At 39.9% G+C, this 22,413-nt stretch overlaps 1 protein-coding gene and 1 long non-coding RNA gene across 3 annotated transcripts in view; one reads left to right on the forward strand and one right to left on the reverse strand.

The window, feature by feature from the left end:
- The window catches only part of LOC140617836 (uncharacterized), a 31,224-nt gene extending 15,869 nt beyond the window's left edge, over nucleotides 1–15,355 (forward strand). Inside the window, exons 3-4 of one of the 2 annotated variants that reach the window (XR_012017979.1) lie at nucleotides 14,493–14,631; nucleotides 14,729–15,355. This is a non-coding gene — a long non-coding RNA (uncharacterized lncRNA). Of the gene's footprint in view, nucleotides 1–2,659; nucleotides 2,934–14,492; nucleotides 14,632–14,728 lie in introns of those variants that run through there. The other variant, XR_012017980.1, reaches the window with a different exon arrangement.
- The window catches only part of PCSK2 (proprotein convertase subtilisin/kexin type 2), a 255,897-nt gene that overhangs the window by 162,085 nt on the left and 71,399 nt on the right, over nucleotides 1–22,413 (reverse strand). The window lies entirely within an intron of this gene.

Consider the following 22,413-nt stretch of genomic DNA (forward strand, 5'->3'; position numbering starts at 1 on the left):
ATTTCCAATATGTTAATAAGAGGAGTGGTGATGTCAGTGAGGAGAGATGCATTTAGAGGCTGAATAAAGGTAACAGATGAGGAACTGAACAGAAAGGCTAAGTTTCTGAGCTTTGTCACTGTGGCCTTTAGACCAGCAGCACCAGCCTCACCTGGGAGCTTGTTAGAAATGCAGTCTCAGCACCCAACTCCTGAATGAGAATTGGCATTTTAACAGGATCCCAGGTGATTCATATGCACACTGAAATTTGAGTAGCACTCTCTTAGGAATCTAAAACATACCAGGAAAATATGACATCCTGTGCTTTCAGTTGGGTTTTCCTCACTGCATCCACATGTTTACCGGTTTACCTGAGCTGTCTTTTCTTTCCCAAAATATTCTCCAAACCCTCTAGTCCTGATGGGGCTCTTATTTTTGTCCAGTATAAATAATTTTACCTATCCTAAACACTAAATCAAGTTACTATATAAATGATTCTGGATGCTTCCCCCGCCTTCACAATTAATGTATTATCAAGGTAGTCATGCGAACTTAAGCAGAAAAGTAGCCCATCTGAATTGAAGTTGCCTCAATGATCAAAGGAAGAATTTGAACTTGAAGACATCTAAGAGCCATTCCGTCACATGATTGCATGACTTAAGTTTTCATATTTCAGTCTGATAGGTACAGATTAGAATGTTTCCAAGAATACTTCTGCAGTAGGTTGTCAGAGTGATGACCCGGGTATATTCATACCTCTCTATATGCTCACCTTTAAATATTCCCTGACCACATGGAGCTTGGCTATGTGACTTGTTTTGGTCAATGGGATATAGCAAATATGCCACAAGCAGAAGTTTAAAAAATGCTTGTGTACTGGGGCTTGCCCTCCCTTGTTACACGTGGGAACCACCATCATGCAAATAAACCCAGGCCAGTCCATTGGAGATGCAGGGCCTGGTCATCCAGGCCTGCCTATTCAACAGCCAGTGAGAGAGGCCATCCGAGACCAATGGGCTCCCTGCCACCAGCTGACTGTGCCCACAGGAGTGACCCCAGATAAGGCAAGCAGATGATCTGCCCAACTGAACCCATCCTAAATTGCTGACCCAGAAAATTGTGAATCAATATATGCTTTTTGTAAGCTACTATGCCTTGATGGCTTGTTACATAACAAAAGCTAATTTGATGTAACTTCATTGTCTTTAATTCTTTGTTCTCACTTTTTATAGGGGCATAGCTTGATAGTTACGTACAATGGTGCAATATGGGCGCCCGTGCAAAAAAAAAGTCCTTTTCATGATCAGAAATTAGTCTCTCCCATTACAGTTGACTCTGCAATGCTTCATGAATGATTAGTTCTTGGTTGACTGCGCCCTATTTGATGAAAACAGAATGTATGTTTTTCTTGCAAAGTTAGCAGCATGCTCCCTCCTCAAACACTGGCTCAGAAATGAACATTGTTCATAATGAAGTAGGGCTTCCCCTGCCCCCCACCCCTCTATTCTCTTCCTTTTTCTGATTGCGGCTGAATTGAACCATCTTGCACTGGGCTGTTCTGATTGTATGTGTGCTCTTCCAATAGGCTTCTTGTCTAAAGTAGCAGATGTCTTTCTCTCTGTCTCGCTGAAGAAATGACAATAGAAGTAAATTGTGGTCCTGTAGCTTATTCAAAGCTGCTGAAAGCAGAGGCGGGCTTCAGAGAAACCCAGCAGAACTTTGCCATTCGTAGGCATCCCTGGCAGACAGTGGTTGTTGGGTGGAATGCCCCACGGAAATGAAATACCACCAGCCACAAGTGGTTTGAGGCCATAATGTTTCGAAAATGACAAACATACTCATTGTTTCCTGACTTAAATCAAACCAAAACAAACCAAAACAACTCCCACACTGCAATCATAGCCACTTGACATTACCCAGCTCATATACAATGCAGAATGCATTTTGCCTTTGAAACAGGTTTTCCATCTATACGGGACCTGGGCAGATGACAAATGTGATGACAAACAAGTCAACTTCAATATATTTTGTTTCACAAATGCCTATTCATCAGGAGCCAGTCACATCCCTCATCTTTCATGGAAGGGCTGGTATGAAGCAATGTACCCACAGAACCTCTGAATGGCAAATAACAGATGGGAGCTCAAGTTTGAAAACTGTTTTTTTTTCTTTCACCACATTATGGATGGAAAAGGAACTGGAAGTGTTTTTTGGTGTTTGGAACCGTGCTCCTGCAGGGCGCTCATTGTACGCAAGTACATCAACTTGTAACCCGGGTGGAAGGTGTTAAAATGCATCTAAGTTAACTAAGATTGCACTCAAAGCCCAGAATGGACACTGGAAATGCCCAGCACATCAAAACAAATCCGAATGACACATCACGTTTTAAAGCACTATCTGTAAAATAGAATCGGGCAAACATTTTTCTCTTCTGATTTATACTCTTCATCTCTGCTGCAGGCTGTCTTCTGGCTATTTGGTTATTATTTACATTTTCAGCTATTCCCTAATTGTTCTTCCTGCATCTAGATCTTTTTTTAAAAAATCATTTTCTTCGTGATTTTTCAACCTTTCATGTGTTGCTTATTTAAAAAAAAACAACTCTTCCTGTGTCTCTTTTATTTAGGGTTATTTTATCATTATTTCTATTTTGAGTTACTTCTTAGTTCTCATCTTTCAGAAAATGTCTGACAACTGAATGCACAAACGAATGAAGAGCAAGAAGTGAAAGCGTCTCAAGAGGATGCTGGAGGGAGAAAGGGGGATTACCCTGAAGTGGTGAGGAACAGATGGCAGCTGCTAGTGAAAGAAAAACACCTCTAATAAATGAATATTTAGTTACTCATTTTCCAAACCCAAGTTTGCCAAGATAGCGCTAATGGACACAGCCAGAATCAGCCAGGCAGCACAACAGGAAATTGTGAGAAAGTACATCCACTCTGGTGAGAAAAGGAAAAGAGAGATGGGTCAACAAAAGGGAAGTTGCTTCTGGATAACCCAGGTGAATACTGGATCTCTGTTTGCAGAATCCACAAGGATGTTTCAGGGAGGAAAGTTTACTGGGGGAGAAAACTATTAATGTATAAACATTCACGTTTCTCCCTTCTGCTGGGGAATGGTCAAGTTGGCTCCTATGCTCTTCTTGATCACAGAGACTTCAGAACCTGAGAATCAAGTAATGTACATGAAGAGGATACACTGATTCACCCAATTAAGAGCCAGCTGGGGAAAGAGCTGGCTGGAGAGGGAGAAAGAACCTTTTGGGCAGAGTGTTAGGGAAGTTGGGAGATGTCAGGACAGAAAGAGAAGATGTGACATTCTTAACCAGCTGGAGAAAAGAGAGGAGGAGAGAAAACCTGACTTGAGGAGACGCTGCATTCTTTGAGGGAAGTCAGGAGATACCAGAATTTAATTTTAATTACTTCTGGCTGTTGAACCAGGAATGCAGGGCTAGCTAAGAGTGGATTGGCCTGGAAGCTGAGAATTACTTATGGAATGGAAACTCTCCGCTTGGGTTCAGTTCTTAGAACCTAGCTGTTACATCACGGCATCATGCAACCCAAGTACAGTATTGCAGGTCACAACATGGGACATGTGGAGGCTCTGGAGAGAGGGTGCTATTGTTTCTTTTAGTGATCACCGCAAGTTGATGCTGTTTTGTGATTCTAACTCTCTTGTATGGATGCAGGTTTTCTTATCTAAGACAACATCCTGAATCCTGGGAAAGGATGCTAAGTGGCAGCACTCTAGGTTCCTTTAGAATCACATCCTGATGCGGGATTTGAGAATGAATTGTTTCCTTGGAGGTGATCTCAGAAAGCTCTGGTAGGAGAGTAAGGAAGGGAAACAAGGGCAGGGAAGGAAACCAGTACAGGGTGTGTTTTCAAGCCTGTTATTTAAAGAAAACTGTATGAGCACTTTGCTGAAATAGCATTTCATCTATATATTCACTTGTAAAGAGTGATTTTACATAGAAGCAGATACATATATACATCCCTACAAACACATACACACAGACACACACACACACCCCATGTAATTTTAAGACACTTGGGTGGCTTGGATGAATTATTCCTCAGGCACGGTGCTTTTCTCTTACACTGGTTTAACTTTAGGTCAGTAACAACCAGATGGACACAAAGAATGGAAACGTATGACAGCAGCAAAAAGAGGGGCAGGGACTGTGGAAATGACAGCTATTATTTATTGTGCAGAGACAGCTTGTCCATATACAGTGCTGGGTGCTTTTGGTACATTAGCAACCCCATGGGGTCAGAGCTGCTGTGATTCCCATCTGATCACTGAGGAATGAGCCATAAAGAAGGCAAGGTTTAGGAGTGGAACCTAGGCAGCCTGACTTCAGAGGCTGTGTTCTTAACCTTCCTAGTTCCCAGGCGGAAGCCTACAAAGCAGGAGCTGTATTATTGGCAGTAATGATGGAGTTGATAACAGAGATGCCAGTGAAGCCCTGATAGTTAATCTTTAAAGCTGGGAAATGGACATGGCTTTTCTGTTCAGGGAACTCCAAGATACCTTGCTCCCAGGTATGCTTGGCAGGGGTGCCTGGGTGGCCATGGATTCACCATTGTGGGAGGTGGTAGGCTGGGTGTGGGGTGGACCCACAGGACAAGGAGGCTGTCAAGGTAATTTCAAGGGCAGATGTCATGAGCCTGATGTGTGAATGCCTCCCTCTGAAGCACGGGAGCTTGCTTCCCCAAGAGGGATCCCTGTGGTCAGGATTTCCTTAGATCAGAAAATGGTCAGCGATCAACAAAAGTCACAGTTCACTTTAATACATAACTTTCCTAAGACCACTGTTTGTTGTGCTTTTCTGGATTCTGAAAAAGCTAATTTTCACATTTTTTTTCTTCCTTCTTTTCTCTATTCAACTCTCTTCTCCAGCCCTTCCTACACCATCCCAATCAACATGCACAGATATACACACAACCACCACCGCCACCACGCCACATGTTGAGAGTCCAGTGGTTTCATCAAATTCATGTCAGGAATTACTCCTTGGAAAAAAAAAAAAAAGAGGAATTACTCCTTGGGGGGCCTCTAGATCTCACAGGCCCTGGCCCCTTGGATATCAGATAGACATTCCTAACTGGGAGTGGGGTGAGGAGGACACAGGACAGCACAGACTTTTCAAGATGACTCCAAGACACTGATGTCATTTCTTATTTCTGTGGCTTATTTTAGAAAGAAATTGAAGAGATCTGACAGCATTTAGTGCCTCCTATTCTAAGGAAGTCCTTCCATATATCTACCCTAAGTCTCTATTACTGTAATTTGACAGTCAGCACATCCTCAAGTGCAAATTTACCAGCACAAAAGAGCATTAGACATAAAAACCATGAAAGGTATCACATTTAGACTAGTAAATAAACATTTAGAGGCATCTGATAACTTCAGTAGCAAAAGCAACACGTGAAAATTTAAATTTGGAGACTGCTGACTAGTAGAGACTAAAGAATTGGAAAGGATATATATGTTTAAATCTACAGGATAAATCAATATCCTCTGCTAGAGATATTATTTTAAAAAGAATTCAAAAGCAACAACCAGCATCTTTGGGTTCATCTGGTTTAATGGATGATGAAAGTAGAAAGCAAACCTATCTTTATAGACAAGTCAGAAACTATCCTGTGCCTCACTTAGGACCACTGTACAAAGCCCTGTCCCTTCTCCAGCACAGTCACATCTGAGGCAGTAACCGTGAGTTATTCAGAGCAGCATCCTTTTCATCCAGAACTACCAAATGGACACAGTTTCTACAGGAATAGTAAACACCGTCTGAAACTCCTGTCCATTTGGAAAAAACTCTGCCCAGCTTGGTTCATTCAAACTTGGGCTCTGTGTTTGAATCTAGATGTCCCAGCAATGTTTTCAAGCCTCGTTCTGGTTTTCCCTTGATATTGCAAAGGTCACTGCTGGATAAAATATAAAATAAAACGGTCCATAGGAAGGAAATTAAGACTGATTTGAAATTCTGGAAGTTGCTAAATGGGAGGTCCATTTATCCAGTGAGGTGCTATTTCAAGGCACAGTTTAAACAGCTAGAATTGCTCAGTTTTGGTCGCCCGCACATTTATTTGGCAACATACATTACTACTTGGAGTAATTCAGCCTCTTTGGGGTGGAGGTGGAGGTTTAGGTGTATATACCCCTGGAAGGAAGCACGCAGTCTTTGGTAGAAACAAAAGTGAGTCATTAGTCACTGCTATGTTGGCTGAAAAATGGAGTTTTCAGAGTTCACCCTGTGCATGTGAGCTATTCATTGACAATCAGGTACACAAGATTTGTGTCTCATTTATCTATTGGGAAATGTTCTGCAAATGGGTTTGGGCCTGGATTTCTCAAAGGGCTGAGGGAATAAACAGCCACCCTTTTATCTCAGTCTGTCAGCATCAATTTTAATGTCAGCCTGCCATTAGCAATAGTTGACATGCAGAGAGAAACCTCATAAATTATGATCGGTTTGTTAGATGAATCCCCCCAGAGTGACCCAGAAAGCAAGTATGGAGGCCTCTCCCCTCTCCAAGATGCAGACAGGCTGGGGATGAGGTTGGCATGGAGGAGGGACACAGTGGCTCCTGCTTGCTTGGCTTGTTGGCCCCTCTCTATTACCACCATGATGATCTAATTCCAGTCATTCCTTGCTGGGCTTTAGGGTTGCCAGTAGCCTCCTTAGAAACAGCAATGGGAGGTGCTTTTGGGGTCCTCTCTGCTGATGGAGGTCAGCAGATAGTTTTATAAAGCCTGAGGAGAAGCTCATGAGTGCTCTTAGAGCTGTTCTTCAGTCACTGGCCACATGGTAGATGGCTTTGGGGCACTTAAAATGTGGCCAGTCCAAACTGAAACATGCCATGAGTGTGAAATATACACTGGACTTTGAAGACTAAAGATGAAAATAAGAATGTGAATATCTCATGAACACATTTCAGGATATGGATTACACTTCAAAATGGTAATATTTTGTTTGGTATACTGGATTAAGTGGAATCTATTATTAACTTTCCATTTTCAATGTCTTGTCTAACTTTTTAAAATGGGTCTGCCAGAAAATTGAAGATTATCTACATGGTTCACTTTTTAAAAACATTTATTTATTTATTTATTTATTTATTTATTTATTTATTTAGCTCATTTTATATTTCTAGTGGACAGTGTTTGTGTTGATGTTGAATTCACAGAGGAAGACACTGACTAGAGTAAGTGACCCAAATTCTCCTTTGGGGAAATAAAGTCTGAAAGGTGGAGGAAGAAGACTTCAGTTTGGGACATGAAAATCTAACAGCTTTAAAGGTCCATTCTTATAGAATTATATGTGCTGCATTCCCTAGCTTAAAGGCAATTCTCTGTGGCAGATTTGGTGGCTTTAGCTAAATATTACAGGAGACACTCTACACTAGCCCATGGCTCTGTAATGGCCATGGCTCTCCTCTTAGAGTCTTGAGAAGAAACTGTGCAAAGAAGAGTGGACATTTTCCCAACCAAAGGTCAGGCCAGGTAATGATTTTCTGTCCTGTTAATGCCTGGGCTTTCTGCTTATCTTTGGGATAATTGCTTAGGCACTCTGGCATCACTTTCTCATTTGCTAAAAATGTTAATATTTGGCCTGTTGACTTCATAGGACTGATACCTGAGTAAGTGTGTTCATGGGTTTGGAAGTATTTTGAAAAGTAGCCAATGGTTCTTAACCAGTGGGTCACTAATGGGTCTCGAAAGAGGAGAGTGATGGTCAAGGGAAAGAGAGGATTTACTTCTTGAGAAATTACAAGAAGTCAGAAGTCCCTTATTTCCCTGCCTCCAAGATTGTTATGTTATGATCGCTCCCACACTGACTTTGGAATTTGGGCCTGGCAGGAGGAGTGGGCTAGATGGGAGAGCTGACTTCTGAGTTTTGAAGTTCATAAAATCTAGTCTCTAAACCTGAAAAAGGAGACACTGCCTTTCAACATCATCTGCTTTGTAAAGAACCTTTGATGAAGTGATGTGCTTGCGGCCAAGATAGATAATTCTCAATAATAGAGGTTGCAGAGCAAAGCAGTCAGGTTATGCAACCTGAATGGAGTATCATTTATTTATCTATCTGGGTCCTTCTGCTTAGTGAGGGCTGATGTTGGCACACACTGAACAAGGAACAGAGAGAAATGCTATCCTACAGATCTTTTGAGCAGGCTGGTTCTAATGGCATTTGGAGTATACGTCAATTACAGCAGCAGGGAAAGAGAAAGAATTATTTTCTAGAGATATTGCTAAATCTATAAAGTCAGGTTTGGAGCCATTTTTTTTTTTTAGCTCTTGTAAAACTCACAGCCTCCTATTTCATTCCAGTCTAGATTCCTTGCAGGGTCATCTGAGGGGTTATGTTTCTTGAAGAGAGACTCTACTGGGGTCAGAAGATGTGTGTTCTTGTCCCAGCTCTGATCTATCCATTAGAAACCACACAAAGAAGGCACATCCATCACTGTCAATGTGTACTTTAATGGCCCAAGGTACATCCTAAAAGCTGAGAACTTCTTCATATTTCCCCAGAATGAAATGATAAATCACCCACTTTTAGATTTAGTCATCTACTTTCTGGGTCACCTTGGAAGACCAGCAGCTTACAACATCTGTTAAATGGTGATGACACCACCTGGCCCTTTGTTGCTCCTGTTGGATAACAGTCAAGTTAAATACGTTTAAGCTCTTTAAGAAATATACACCTAGGAAATATTCACGTAATAATTATTAGGAATTACCAGGAAATAAATTATTCTACTGAAAAGGATTTTCTAGGAACTGAAACTTAGCTATTAGTGCCGAATGGATTTAAAAAGTAGGTGTTTTCTATGGAAATCTTTTGAAAATCTACTAAAATGCAGAGTAGAAATGAAACTTTTTTCTTAAAGGCGGAATGTTTTCGTTAAGGGGCTCGATTAATACATTTTGATATAATTGGAGTTTCTCAGAGTAGATTTTTCCAGAAATTTATGGTCTTAAACTACTCTGGTTATTGAATCTTTCTGATGGCTTTTCGCTTTTATCTTTCTGTTTTTTGATAAGACTTCTTTTATTCATTCATTTTCTCTACAAATGTGTTCTGATGGCCTACTTGTTCTAGGGGACCCTATGACCATCCGGGTACATGAAGATGAATGAGACCCAATGCATGACCTCAGAGAAATTTCTGTGCACTGAGGGAACAGACCAACTTTGAGAATTATGTCTGCATAGAAAATGTAGTTTGCATGGGTTGGGAATATTTATTTTGGCATTTCAGAGGTCAAGGTAAGATGAATAGGGCAAGTTCTCAATCTGTGTAGCTATTATCATATTATTACTCTTGGTAGCTCTCTTATGTTTTCTAGAATTTTAAAAAAGATTTTATTTTTAATGTAATCTCTACAACGTTGGGCTTGAACTCACAACCCCAAAATCAAGAGTTGCAAGCTGCACACACTGAGCCAGCCAGGTGCCCCACTCATTGGTAGCTCTTTTAAATGGTTGGGGATATCAGATGTTAAAATTCTGCATAAAAGACATATCCCGCTTGATGTCTACCTTGCTATAGCAAATGAGCTTCTAGAGGTTGTGCCCTGGTGGAAATTGCCAAACTTTAGGACATCTGCTTCTGCATTTCCCAGACTATTAGGTGGCAGCAAATGCCCCACAGTGCCTTTAATCAAGCAGACAGCATGGTAGATGGAATGAGACCTGTATGGAAATTAGGAGGCCTGTTTTTGACCTTCGACTCTTCTGTTAACTCTCTGGACCTCAGTAAGAATGAGAAGATTGCATTTGGATCAACAAAATCTCTTCTAGCTCAACAATTATGTAATAACCATCATTAAAGATTTCATTTCCTCCTTGCTGCCATAGTACTCACTAATTTTGTGGTCCTATGAAAAGAAGCACTCCCTGCATTGATTTAGTTTTCTTCTGGTCATGGGTGAAGCAGGAGAAGAGAGATTGCCAAGCCCTTCATAACCTGTCTCTCACCAATCTCTTCAGTTTTATGGTAGACTGTGCAAAATTGGCCACAATACTTCACTTTTCCCTGCATCCCTCACTCACTCCCTCTGTGATGTGAATTTTTGGCTCCTTTCATCAAGAAGAAACAAAGTCTCTTTCTCTTCCCCTTAAATCTGGACTGGCCTTACAACATGCTTTGCTATTTTTCCTGTGATAGAATGTGGCAGAGTGATGGTATGTCAGTTCTGATGTTAGACCTCAAGAGGCATGATTGCCTCTGTACTCTCTGGAGCCCAACTCAGTCACCAACCTGAGCCAACCTACTGGAAGATGAGAGACCACAAGGAGCAGAGATGAGTAACTCAAATGTCCCAACCAAACCCCTCTGACATGTTTGGGGTCCAGGCTAAGATCAGTAAAAGTGCCTATATGAGCCAAGCTGTCCACAGATATACAAGGGAGTCACCTAGGTGAGCTCAGCCTAAATTACTGATATGGAGAATAGTTAGCTAAATAGATCATTGTTGTTTTAAGCCATTCATTAATTTTTGGGATGGTTTGTTATTCGGCAATAACTACCTGATACATGCCCCCAAATCCCTATATTGCAGCTATCCTGGCCTTTCTATTCCTTAAACATGCCAAATTTGTTTTTTTCCTCAGGAGCTTTGCACTTCTGCCTGGAATGTTCCTCCTTCAGATCTTTGCATGTTTGGCCCTTTTGTGTGTGTGTGTTTGTGTGTGTGTGTGTGATCCAGGTGTCATCTCAAATGTAACCTCTGGAGATGCCTTCTCGGACCATCATACCTAACTGTACTATATACCATAATTCCTTCCTAATTGTACCACCAAGTTATCTTCTATCATGTTGCTCTGCTTTAGTAGTCTGCAGAGGATTTATTATTTCTTGATATTTTCTTTGTCATTTATTGCTTTTTTGGTTATTATCTATCTTACCTAATTAGAAAGTGAGTGCCAAGAAATGAGGGAGTCTGCTTAAACCCCAAAGCCTAAGGGCAGCCCCGGTGGCGCAGCGGTTTAGCGCCGCCTGCAGACCAGGGCATGATCCTGGAGACCCTGGATCGAATCCCACGTCGGACTCCCTGCATGGAGCTTGCTTCTTCTCCCTCTGCCTGTGTCTCTGCCTCTCTCTCTCTCTCTGTGTCTCTATGAAAACAAAACAAAACAAAACAAAAAACCCAAAGCCTAGAATACTTGTGGTCCGTGGTAGGGCACTCAATAACATAATTAGTTTGCTGCAATTGGAAAGAAGCATATATATATATTGTACTAACAGAGTTCTTATTAGGCTCCTGTGCTGGCCTAGCTATGTCTCAGGCTCATCCTAACATTGCTGATACCATCTTTTGGCCACACTGGGCTGTGTCATATTCCCTAATGGCTCATTACCTCCACTCACACTGCGCTTTAGAAGGACCTTTGACACACTTGCATTCATCTCCCAAGGCTTTCTATACAATTTTCAATTTCTCCCTTTATTCATCTCTGGTCATCAAGGAGAATTAATTATTTCTTTATCTATGTTTTTAGCACTCATAACAAATATTTCTATGATAATTTTCTCCATTAGCCAGAAAATTCACTGTTAGAAACTTATCCAACTTTTATTCTCAGTGCTTAACAAGAACGCTCTCTAAAAATATTTGCCAAATTAAATAAGGTACAATCTGTGAAATAACTCAGCATGGTAGAGGGAATTATAATCTTACAATGTAACATGGTTGACACTTTTGTTTCTAGGGTTGCCCTAGCAAGGTAAAAGTATTTTTTAAAATTAATATCTCATACTGGCCTTAGTGGTATGAGCCAACCATCTCTGAAATATTTTTCCTCTAGATTAGCTACCTCAATGAGTAATGCATAACATTTGGATTTGTAAAGCTCTTTCCAAATATCAGTATAGTTTTGAGAGAGACTTTTCTCTAAGAGAGCAGAAGGGTTATAATTAGATCTGACAGAAGTTTCTTCAGAACGATATGAAGGATGAAACAGTTTGTACGCAGCTCATCACATATTGCTCTGAACTCTTTATATAGGACATAAGAAAGATTTCTGGACCCACTGAAAGTGTTTCTGTTAATGAACCCGATGGTCTAACCAGGACTTGCACAGGTGGAGAGCTAGTGAGAAGTGGTAGGGTGCAGGGGATGGGGCACTGTTTCCATGCAATATTCATTTAAACTTTGAGAAAAGCAATTTCATTTTCAAAAACCAACGTCCTATAGATGCACTAAGTCATCACCTGCCTAAAGCCATCTGTTTGAGGATCAAATGGTTCTCTTTGGGAAGCTTCAGCCTTTTATACCAGTCAGTATGCCAGCTTACTTACCAAAGGGCTTTAATTAATTGATTTATTTTGGCATACTTCACTCTTTCAGTGTCAATGTCAAGTTGAAAACAAATCACCTACTTAATGTAAATAATTTATCTGTAAACCAAGAAACAACTGTGGACCTAAGGAAATTCACATAAACTTTGCACAAATTGCATTGTCAATACTTTTTAGCTAAAGGGAGATAAGATTGTATTGTCCATCTTTATGTCCATATAATTGTGTTTTAGAAAACTCTATAAAAAGAGTTCATCCTAACAAATCCATGTATCATACCAAGACACTATTCATGCAAATTTTGCCTTCATTTTGAGAGGAACTCTTTTGCAGAATAAAGTCCAGCTCAGGTAATACTGTGGCACTCATAAGGAAATGCCTAACAGTAACGAAATGCATCATGTTCACCTTAATTACAATCATAATTTTTAAAATGTTTGTGTACATGGCACACTGCTAAACTTGCAACGGTTTGATTAATTACCCATGCAGTGAATTAATAAACTTTAAAAAATCCATTTATTTAACAAAGATTTAATGAGTGCCTGCTTAGATGCCATGTCAAATGCTAGAAATGTAAAGAATAAATAAAGTAAATAGATAGTTTTCTATGTTTACTGTATGGCTAAACTTCCTGGTCCTGAAAGCACATTTAACAGGTTATATGCTTCATACTTTTCTTATTAGGTCCCTATGATGACCCTTTGAGGGATATAGTATTATACCTGTTTTTTTTTTTTTTTTAAGATTTATTTATTTATTTCAGAAAGACACAGAGAGAAAGAGAGAGAGAGAGAAAACAAGAGCAGGGGGGAGGGGCAGAGGGAGAGAATCCTCAAGCAGACTCCTGGTGAGCCCTGAGTGTGACGTGGAGTTTGATCTTACCAACCTGAGATCATGACCTGAGTTGAAATCAAGAGTCAGATGCCTGCCTGCCTGACTGATTCATCCAGGCCCCCCTCCTGCTTTAAAAGATTTAATCATTTATTTGAGAAAGAGAGAGGACTGTACCCATTTCAAAGGTGAGAAAATAAGAGTCAAAAAGGAATAAAGTGACTAATTTAAGACACAAAGCTGAACAGTGGCTGAGTTGGGATTTGAAGCAGGGAGAAAAAGGAGGCCTAGCAGGGAAGAAAAGGACAAAGAAAGCAAGACTGACTAATATCAACAAAGCAATCTGGAAAAGCTGGTGGTAAATTTAAACCTGCTCAGGATGACTGATGAAGAACAATAGTCAAACTCTGACATGGACTGGTGAGTGGCTGTGGGGTGGATATTGGGCCATGAAATTCCAGGATTAAAGAAAATTCAGTATCAGACAGCTGTTTTGACATGAGCAGGGAGCCCTACTAAAGCCCAACAAGAAAATTTTGATTTTGTCCAAGTTCTGGGGTTGCCTGAAGTTCCGGGTAAAGCAAGACAGCCTATGAAGAGAAATCTGACAACTGCGTGATTTCTTTGCTTTGTCTACACCCTACCCCTGGAAATTTCTAGGTTCACACATTTTGGTTTAATGTGATGGTCAAGCCTGCTGTACTAAGAAGAGAAAGGTTTATTTATTTATTTATTTATTTATTTATTTATTTATTTTTGATCTCTTGGATCCTGGTTATTGGTAAATAGGGATCTTTCAGTTTGGGTATATTACTAACAACTTCACCACTATGCATATATATACATATATTTTTTTTCCAGAACCAAAAAATATATAGAACACTAAATGACCATCATTTTCAAGTTCCTTAATTGAAATTAAAATAGATGATAAGATATTCCACTGGATGCAATTTGCAACTTGCTAATAAGCAATAGGAGGATGACAAACAGCCAAATATATATTGTTTATAACCTTGGTATTTTATCAGGTCATAAATGGAATTGGGCTATAAAATGAAATGAAAGGACCACTTTTCGCTTGCAATATTTTAGCTTTTATGACTGTGTTTATAGTGAATCTTTCCAAATAAAAAGTGACCTCAAATATAAGTTGATGCTCCATTTTGATTGTCCCCAAGAAAAATATGCAAAAAATGCCTTATGCACAATGTAAATTTGAAGACTTTTCGGGAAATGAATGAACTAGTCCAATGCTTCCTTGCAGTAATTATTCGTTTACTCACTTTTAAAATGACATATGTCGGGTGTTGATTTGAAACCATTGCTTTTTCACTCTCACTCTTTGTGACCTTATTTTATCCAGTCTTTCCAGGTGCCTTTGGACATCGGGTCCTCCTCCTGCTGGAGCTGCTTTGTGAGTCATCACACAGTTGTCAAAACAGGGCTTCTCACGTCTTCCCTCGTGTTGCGATGATCTGCGGTAGCACACTTATTTTTAATCTGTATGTGATGCCAGTCAGTACTAGAATTTCCATCCTAAGTCTCAAGTTCCTATTCATATAACATCAAACAGCTCTCCTCTTTTCGTTGATCCTATAGGTCACAGTCTCCACTGCTGGCTTCTTGCTTTTAAAACTGATTTGAAAAGGCTTGTTTACAATGACACCCCACTCTGAAGCTCAATGCTGTATCCCTGGCAATTGTGACCACAATGTGAAGTTTCTTTGCATCTTTTATTCATTTGCCTCATTGGGTCAATTCTATAAGCATCCCAAATTAGCATTGTTTAAGGTTGTTCAAGGCAAGTTGTGTTTCCCCCAAATAAAAAATTATTTTTCACATAAAATAAATGTGAGAGTGCCTAATATTCTAAGAGGCTTTGTGAGGACTTCACCTTAAGGCAACACTCTCCCTTTTCAGGGTCATTTTGGTAAAACCTGAATTCACATTAGGACAAATTCAGTGTTTTATGAAGTCAACTGAACAGTATTATTGAAAAATCCTTCTATTCATTATTCATAAAAAGTATGAAAATTAAGAAATGAGAAATGAGGAAAATGAAAATATTTTCATTGTAAGAATCAAAACATAAATAAAGCTCAAATTTCCCTTGACCAACTCTATGCTTCATAGGTGTCCAGACAGTGGTCTGGACACAGAATCAAAATCTCATTCTCTCCAACTCCTTGAAAATGACCAAAAGAGAAGTAAAAAGAGAAAGCTACATGTGGGCTATAAACCAGGAAATGGGGATCCCTGGGTGGCGCAGTGGTTTGGCGCCTGCCTTTGGCCCAGGGCGCGATCCTGGAGACCCGGGATCGAATCCCACATCAGGCTCCCGGTGCATGGAGCCTGCTTCTCCCTCTGCCTGTGTCTCTGCCTCTCTCTCTCTGTGACTATCATAAATAAAAATTTAAAAAAAAAAAAAAAAACACCTTGGTTTCCTACTTTAAAAATAAATAAATAAATAAATAAATAAATAAATAAATAAACCAGGAAATGTGCCAGAAGCTGCTGGGCATTTCTTGCAGATTCAATGGGGAGGGGCTGGGGGGAGATCTGCAGAGGACTCAGCCAGCCAGGTTTTGGGAGATGCATTTTAATCCCATCAGTGCCTCGGGCTAGAAGGTGCCCACAGCAGTGCAGTCTCCAGGCTATAGTGGGCACAGATGGCCCTGCCACGGGCACAGGTCCACAGCCTAGTAAAGAGGGTAGCTGTCGCCAGCCAGCCCTGGAGATCCTGCTGGGGCTAATTCGTGGTTGCTCAGCGAAGGGGCAGGAAGCAGGCTGAGAGACCATCCCTCAGGCTCTGGCGCCTTCCCCTGGGTCTCGGAACAGACGGAATCAAACCAGAACAAACCTCAGCTTTTCATTCTTTCTTTCTGGGGGCCTAAAGTATGCGGGCAACCGTCTGTCAAGGAGCCAGCTGGTGTGACCAATGAGGGTAAACACACACCTGCTCCTTTGAGGAGGAATAGACACCTCAGACCTAATGAAGCCGGGGTTGTCCATCCTGAAGAGTTAGAACTGGTGTCTTCCGCCAAAATAGATGTACAATGAGGAATAGGAGAAAGAATGAATGTCTTTCTAATTCCCAACCAGATTTGTGAAAGTAGAGCTGACAATCCCCAGAAGGTAGGCACTTTGATAACACTAAAGATTGCATAAGAGCAGAAGCAGGATTATTAAATTCAAAACTGTCATGCTGGAAAAATGAGAGATAAGGTAGAAAATTGGATTAGTGAAGGAGAAGGTAAATTTGGGGAATTCTTCCAGGACTTGGAGAAAACGATGAAGGTATGAACATGATGGAAGACAGAAGAAATGGAAGATGGGTCAGGGATATCCAGCGTTCATTTGGAAATGTGATATAATTCCAATAAAAAGTCCCAAGGGATATCTTTTGAGCCTGGGTAAAAATGACCCCACTGTTCTTCTGAAAAGACTAGCTGGATAAGGAAAGTTAAAAGGATGATTGATAAAGGCTGCTGTGCGATGAAAGAAGACTGGCAGCTATGAAAAACATATCATACAGCCAAATAATGAGAACTGAGAGGTTAGTGCAGAAAAAGAGAGTTGATGAAACAGAACATAAACCCCCCAAACTGACCCTTGTGTTTAGCACACGGTAAAGGTGTTTTTTTCAAATTAGAGGGGAAAGGATGAATTGTGTATTAAACCATACTGTGAGAATTGTTTAACTATTTGATGGTATTTTATAAGAAACACCAAAATAGATCCTATTGGGTTAAAATTACCACATGAAGAAACTAATTCAAGGCAGTCAGGAAAATGTTTGATCTGAGGCCAGAGAAGTCTTTCCGATTAAAAAAAAAGAAGAAGAAAGGAAAAGAAAAAAAAACTGAAGGAATAGAGCATGAAAAAAATTTTTTAAAAATGAAAATTTAAGTTTCTGTACATAAAAATTCTGAAATATAACTAAGGTATCAATGATATCCTAAACATCCCAGATTAAATATTTATAGTACACATATTAGACACAGGGCTACTACCCATAAAGAAAATAATTGCATGACAGACAATAGAGATAGAAAAATGGCAAGATAAGGCAGGCAATCAACAAATGGAGGTATAAAACATGCAAGGATTTGGGAAACATGCCTACCAGAAAAATAGCCCTTCCCTAGGCAGGGGAATGAACGAGGAAACAGCTTCATGTTCCCGTGAGTTTCTAAGGGTACTAAAATGATCCACTCCAACACTGGGAGCTTAGTAAAATACAGTTCTTACTTCTTCCTAGAATCTACTTGGAAAAAAAATTACTTGAAGACATTTTATAGCCAATCAAGGCATAAATAGCAATTGAAAAATTTAAGAGTAAGAATATAAAAGCATGGTCACAAAGAACAACGTAAATATGATGAATAATATTAACTTAAAACAACTGTAACAGCAATGGAAGTTCTAGAGCAGTTTCTCCATCTCAACACTTTTGGGATTTGGGCGCTGGATGATTCTTTGTTGTGGGCTTTGTCCTGTGCATTGAGAATGTTGAGCAACATCCTCGGACTCTATCCACTGGATACTAGAAATAACCATCTCCCCACCAACTGTGGCAATTATAACTACCTCCAGGCCTTGCCAAGTGTCCTCTGGGCTCCCACATCTTCACTTCCCTCTGGTAAAAACCATTGTTCTAAAGTGAAATTATAACATGTAAACTATGTGGTGGGGAGAAGTGAAGTCTAGAATCCTCTCTTACATCAATTGAAATTGGAAAAGGGACAAGTGGAGAGAAAATAACAGCATGTGGAAATTTAGTGTCTCTGTCAGGTATGATTTAAAAAATACTGCCTGATAGTTGACATTCTATAATGAGAGAAAAATGTATTCATATATATTTAAATTTTTATGGTAATCATGAGGAGAATAAAGCTGGATTATAGCTTTCAGAGCACAAAAGGAAGGAAAAAAACAATAAAAGGATGATGCATAAAAGACAGGAAAAAAGAAACTAGTCTAGAAGTCATAAGAACAAATATATTACTTTTGACAATAAATAGAAATGCCTAGAGCACCCCATTAAAAGAAAATTACTTTTCTTGAGATCAAAAGTCCAAATCCAACTGTATGCTATTTTTAAAGATTACCTAAAAAAGTAATTGTCCCAGGAAGGCAAACAATAAAAGGATTAGCAAGATAAAATAGGCTTATGTACTAACAGGAGAGCAAGGGTGGCAATATTAATTGGACAAAGTAGACTTGAAGGCAAAAGACATTGAATGACTTGACTTTTTACTGATAAGAAGCTACGTTCACAATGAGGATATACCACTGATGACTCTGAACCAAATACTATCTCACCAAAATACATAACCCACTCTTGCCTTTTGCCACACACTATAAACTGAGTATTTATGTCTCCCCCACTCCCTGAATTTATATGCTGAAATCCTAAGCTTCAATGTGGTGATTATTTGGAAGTGGAGCTTTTGGGAAGTGCTTAGTTCAGGAGCATGGAGAGCTCAGTAATGGGATTAGCACTCTTTTTTTTTTTTTCTTCCTCTAAGATTTCATTTATTTATTCACAAGAAACACAGAAAGAGGCAGAGACACAGGCAGACAGAGAAGCAGACGCCCTTTGGGGAACCTGATGTGGGACTTGATCCCAGGACCCCAGAATCACCACCTGAGGCAAGGGCAGACGCTCAACCACTGAGCCACCCAGGTGCCCCTGGGATGAGCACCCGTATGAAAGAGATCCCATAGCTTTCTCTCCCCTTTTATCCTTTGAGGACACAGAGAGAAAATAGCCATCTACAAATGAAGAAGCAACAGACTCTGAGTCTCCTGGCACCTTGCTCTTGGACTTCCCCACTTCTGGAGCTTCAGGAAATAACTGTCTGTGGTTTAAGCTACCCAAGTGTGTAGTATTTTTGTGATAGCAGTTCCAGGCAGGCTTGAAGGAGCCACCAACCTGGAAAGAGAGACACATGGGAAAGACCCTAACCCAAGCTGCAGACTGGAGCATGCAGGCCAGCCAGTGCTGCTTCAGACAACAGCAGCATTGAGCGTGGCCCCCACTACAATAAATCCACTCCCAAATAGCCAGATGATGCTCCAATGTTCTATGGTTTCTCTCAGTCCTCCCTGATGGAGAAACTCAACCACAGCACCGGAACACTCACAACATTCCTACTTTTCTAATGTAAATAGTCCTTTTTTGACTTTGAGCTTGACTGTCCCCGTTGTGTACAACACCCAGCATGTACTTTGCAACACCTGTTCCCTAAATTCTCAGCTCAAACGCCAACGCTTGTAATTAATGTAGTGTATGCAATTGTAATTCTGAACTCATATGTCATGAAAACATTAACCCTCTAAAACACCTTTAAAAACAAGTATAAAACACATAGAGGTCACTTTGAATATCATTTATGTGTAGCTCACTCTCTAGATACATTGCTCCCTTATCTGCAATGAAATATGACCTTTTACTGTCATGTAGCATCTTTGGGCCACCTAAGGGAGCCTTTCTGAACATACAGTAGGAGATGTCATCAATGGGCCTGATGCCCAACTTTTTTTTTTTTTTTTGCCCACCTTTTATAGTGGAAGTCAATTCATCAAAACTTTTAGGATTTAGGTGACTCTTCCATAAAGAAATCTTTCCCACACTTTCTCCTTCTGGTGAAAAAGGTTAAGAACAATTAATTTTAAATAACAACCCCAAATCTTCTGGAAATACAATAAGACCCATTTCAAATCAATGATTTGAGCTCAGAGGTTCTCTTTCCCTTCCTACAAATATTCTATTGAAGTAACTAAAGGGATGTAAATTTAAGATAAAATATGCAACAGCTGAAAAAAACAGAAGGACAGACATGACAAGCCAGGTTGGAAGAATTTCTGGAAGACAGGAAACAGATGGCATCAAGGTGAGTACAGGTGAAGGGTGACGGGGGGTACATATGGTTAGGCTACATCAGAGGTAGGGATGTCAACAACATGTCATGTGGAGGTTCTTTGAATTTATTCTTTTACAAAAATTGGTAATTTTTAAAACAAGTTTTAGATTTTAAAAAAGAACCTATGATTCTGTGATAGAACCTATGACTTAGGCTTCATAATTTATGGAGGTGATTAGCTAGCTTCTCTTGTTCAGGGATGTTGGGAGTTTTTGATGTGAGGAATGTAGCAGACTCCATGGATGTCCTGCTCACAGGCCCCTGGTGCTTGCCTTTGCCACACCACATCTCTGGCCCCAAAAGGGAGTTTCCTTTTTGTTCAGGCAGCCTTGCTGCTTTGCACTGGCAGTTATGTCTCTGCTGGTGGTGATCAGGGGCTAGAGCAGTGAATTACACAGACACCAGGTCCTAGGGCTCTGGAGTTCCTCAAGTCCTATATCCTGAAAAGTTGGCAGAACTCTTGCCCCAGGGCTATGCCACTCCTGAAACAAACACTTCCTCAGAGTCCCTGCTATCATTTTACCTTGCTTGGAGAGAGGTAAGTGTTCAGGACACACTGCTTATCAATATGGAGACATTTTTATTTTCATTTATAAAGGCCAGGCAGATAAGAGAAAAACCACGGACACATATCTATAAAAGCAGCAGTTGAAAGAGAGCACCTGAGCAAGAGCCCCAAATGCCCATGTTGCATAGTGGTGGAGCTCCAGGGCTCTGGAGCTAGATGGCTTGTGTTGGCATCAGGCTCCACCCTGCTCTTCTTGCTGTGAAATGTGGGTAATAATAACTGTACATGTCATCACTAACCCTCACGGGTTGGTTGGGGTTAAATTAGTTAACATATCTAAAGCATTTAAAACAATGTTTGGAACACATTAATCAATAAAAGTTTGCTGAATATAAGTGTGGGCCTCACTGAAATGATGAAAAAAATTATAGTGTTACAATTTTAAATTTATAACCTCAGTGAAATTTGAAGGACATTTCTATCAATATGACATGAATAATTTGCTATGAGAAAATAAACAGGAAAAAGAGGACCTTTTAAGAAATTCAAGACAATTACTGTCCCAAATTAAATTTAGGAATGAAATGGACATTGCTAAAAACCATGTTAATGAATTCAAGGAATTATCTCAGAGAACAGAACAGAGAGAAAGAAAAAGGAAACAAGGGTAAGAGGCATGGGAGAGAGACCCAGAATATCTTATATTTGAATAATATCAGTTTAAAAAGGAGAAAACAGAGGAAATGGGGGAGAATACGTAGAAAATATTTTTGATCTGCACAGTTGTATTTCAAATTAGTAACTCTCACTGAATGACAAACAAGATAATTGAAAATAAATCATATTGTGGGATATTTCTAAATTCCCAGGGTAAAGAAAAAGCCCTATGATCTTTTAGATAAGCAAAAAACCCCAAAAAACTAACTAACGAATCAACCAAACAAAAAGATCCCCGAACATATAAACAAGGGAGAATCAAACTGGACTTCTTAGGTACTGGACTTTCTTTTTTGATGTGCTAAATTCTAGGAGAAAACAGAATAGGATTTACAGAATTTAGAGGAAAATGGATTGTGGCTCCTGAATTCAGTTTGAAGCTCTTACTTTTATGTGTGAGAACAGAAGAAACAAAACAAGGCTAGTTATTCTAGCAAAAAAAAAAAAAAAAAATGGAAAGGGAAAAAGGGGAAAACTGAAAACATATAATATATAGAAGACTTAAAACAAGGGAAATAAGGTACACATAGCCAGTGGTCATAATGGATATGAATGACTTATGGTGAGGTTGTCAGACTGAATAAATCAAAGCCAACCCAGTTACACACTACTGCTAAGAGACACACCTATAAAAAGGAAGTTTGGAAATAAAGAGAGTGAAGATGTACTAGACAAATGCAAGACAACTCCTCATGAAAGACAAGGCTGGTGGTATTGCATCAGGAGGAACAGAAGCCATACGGAAAGTATTAAAAAGAACAAAGGGAGGTGCCTAGGTGGCTCAATTGGTTGAGACCCCACTCTTGGTTTCAGTTCAGGTCATGATTTCAGGGTCATGAGATCAAGTCCCACCTTGGGCTACCATCTCAGCAGAGAGTCTGCTTGAGATTCTCGCCCTCTGGCCTCCCCACTCTCTCTCTCTCTCAAATAAATAAATCTTTAAAAAAAAGGGGGGGGGACAAAAGCAATACTTCCTGTTGTTAAAAGGAATATCCTCTTAGGAGATGCAACAATTATAAAACTTTCCAAGTTCATTATAGCTTTGGAATCGGAATTGGCAACTCTTAGGAATAAGAGGAGAAATCATTTAGACTTCAATTATAGTGGAGACTTTACATGCTGCCTTCAAA

The sequence above is a fragment of the Canis lupus genome, chromosome 26 (genome assembly GCF_048164855.1).
Source record: "Canis lupus baileyi chromosome 26, mCanLup2.hap1, whole genome shotgun sequence".
Classification (NCBI taxonomy): Eukaryota; Metazoa; Chordata; class Mammalia; order Carnivora; family Canidae; genus Canis; species Canis lupus.